At 39.4% G+C, this 2,694-nt stretch overlaps 1 pseudogene; it reads right to left on the bottom strand.

Moving 5' to 3' along the window:
• Window positions 1–514: 514 nt before the first annotated feature.
• LOC115508495 lies at window positions 515–2,214 on the bottom strand (annotated as a pseudogene).
• Between the last annotated feature and the right edge of the window lie 480 nt (window positions 2,215–2,694).

Raw genomic sequence — 2,694 nt, 5'->3', positions numbered from 1 at the left:
TTTCAACTGTAGTATACGTGTATGGTGATTTCAGAATTGTCAACTGTACCCCATGGAAAATAGTTTTACTAACTAGAATACAGTGCTTATGCACAGTTCTTTTTAATTTTAGCCTTACAGGTTCCACTCATGTATAAACTTGCTTACACCAGCACCTTTTCTCCCAACCTCTTCAGTGAGAAAATTCTACACATTTTTAATACTGTTAGATTTTTTTGGTCACTGTCTGCATTCCATCCTTGAATCCTCTGACCTCCTAAATACTTATATTTTATTTTATTTTATTTTATTTTATTTTATTTTGCTTTTCAAGGAACAATTTAATAACAAGGTAGGTAACATACTTGTCTAACATGGTACTTTTAGATCATGGACGCTAAAGCAAAACATCCTGTTCATTGGGTGAAAACAGCCTGCTTAATGGTGTACACTGCAGTGAAATTTAAAAAAATACTGTAATTATAATTTCAGAACTTCAAAATTTGAGTGTCAGTGTTCTCTTTTTCATATGGGAAAGGAAAATGCTTTTGAAAATCATTTGAAGCTTGGACGAAAATTCCATGGCTATATTCTTAGGATCACTCTGTAGTCTTCATGATACAGATGACACAAGGGAAGCTTCAATTCAACCTTTTACAGAAGACATTCCAGCTCGCATGATCTCATCAACCAGGAGAATGTTGGTGGCAATCACAGTGCAGGAGTGAAGAAGCTGTTTCTTTACACAGTAGTTATCCCGTATGCCTACTTCAGCAGCTACCATTGGCTCACCTGTGTTCAAGTCCACACCTACAAGTTGACCTGATTCTGAATGTTCTGCTTGAACTAGTGTTTCTTGAAGGTCAAAACCAGAATTCTGAGCAAGAACCTTGGGAATAATGAGCAATGCATCAGCAAATGCTCGCACTCCAAGCTGGGCCCTGCCCTTTACACTGGGCTTATATTTAATCAAGGCTTCTGCCATTGCCACTTCCACTGCACCAGCACCTGGAACTACACAGCCATCATCGATAGCATTTTTAACAGCCCTCAAGCCATCTCTTATTGCATCTTGATTTGAGTGAGTGTGTGCTTATTTGGTCCTTTGACCAATAATGTGACAGAGTGAGGGTTGTTACATTTCTCAATAAAGGTGAATTTCTCTTCTCCCAATGTCTATTCATAGACAAGTCCTGCATGTCCCAAACAATCAGGATTTAGGTCATCAAAAGAATTTAGAGCTACTCCACCACAAGCAAGAGTCAGCCTTTCCATATTTCTCCTTTTAGCCCTCCGCAGAGCTACTATGCCTTCTTTTGCAAGAGCATCTAAGGAAAAGGGGTCAATTCCCTTTTGATTAATAACCACGAATCCTTTATCTGAATCACCACAGACTTTCTTTTTCAGTTCTATTATTTTTTTTAACTCTATCATCAATGAATTTTCTTTCAGCTTTTACAAGCTTCTCTCTCTCTTCTGCACTCTTGTAAAAAAAGCCAGAATTCACTTGTTTTTTTCATATTCTAATGACACATTGCATGTGAGGATGTATGCATCTTCTACTCTTTTTTTCATATCAGGATGCCGCGCCCCATGGTCTAAAACAAGACCTCTGATTAAGCTTGTATCAGTTTCAGATTTATGTTTCATCTCCATAGTCTCAACCATGAAGAGGTCAATAGGTTCATCTTGTATTTTGATAGCCAAAATGGAATCCACCACAGCCTCTGTTAAGACATCAGCAAGTTCAGCATGCACTTTAGTATGTAGAGATGTTCTGGCCACATCTATAAGTGTTTCTCTGTCCATTTCTTTGCTTACTTTGACTTGTTCCAAAAACTGAAGTACCTTTTCCTTTGCAGCTTCAAATCCTTCTGTTATTATTCTGGGATGAAGACCTTCAGAAATGTAGAGATCCGCCTGTTTCAGTAGTTCTCCAATGATTAGGACATTGGAAGTGGTACCATCACCAGTTATGTCATCCTGGGCTGTTGCTACTTTGGCTACTAAGGAGGCTGTTGGGTGTTGAATTTGCATTTCATGAAGCAGCACATTGCCATCTTTAGTAAGCTTGATGTCTCCAGCACCAGAAACAAGCATCTTCATGGTGTCTTTAGGCCCCAAGTTGGTCCTCAGCACGTCCTGCAGTCCCCGGGCCACGCTGATGTTGACCGCCAGTGCCGTCTGGGCTCTGGCTACCTCGGCCTTAGGGTTCAGGGTCTTCACGGCCGCCATAGCTAACCACCACAGGAAGAGGAGACCCGGCGTGCGGAGTGCCTAAAGCCGGCTCAGTGTGGCCTCTAAATACTTATATTTTAAATGTCAATTAATCTTATCTAAGAAGCACCCTCACAGAAACATTCAGAATAATGTGTGACCAAGTATCTGGTCACCATGGCTGAGCCATGTTGACACAAAAAAATAAGCATCACACCTTCAACTTCTAGTTGGGTGTTTTGTTTTGTTTTTAGTGTTTTTGTCATGAATGGGTTTGAATTTCATCAAATTCTTTTATTGTAGGTATTAGCATGATCATATGTTTTTTAGCCCAGAGCTGAGATTGTGTTTTTTGCTAGAAATGTAGATGTCCTTATACAATCCTGCTATTGACTTGCTCTCCAAATCTGGTTGATTTTTTTTTTTTTTTTTTTAATTTTTTTTTTCAACGTTTATTTATTTTTGGGACAGAGAGAGACAGAGCATGAACGGGGGAGG

Source organism: Lynx canadensis, chromosome A2, assembly GCF_007474595.2.
Source record: "Lynx canadensis isolate LIC74 chromosome A2, mLynCan4.pri.v2, whole genome shotgun sequence".
Classification (NCBI taxonomy): Eukaryota; Metazoa; Chordata; class Mammalia; order Carnivora; family Felidae; genus Lynx; species Lynx canadensis.
The sequence above is the reverse complement of the archived record's forward strand: the minus strand, read 5'-3'. Positions and strand labels throughout refer to the sequence as shown.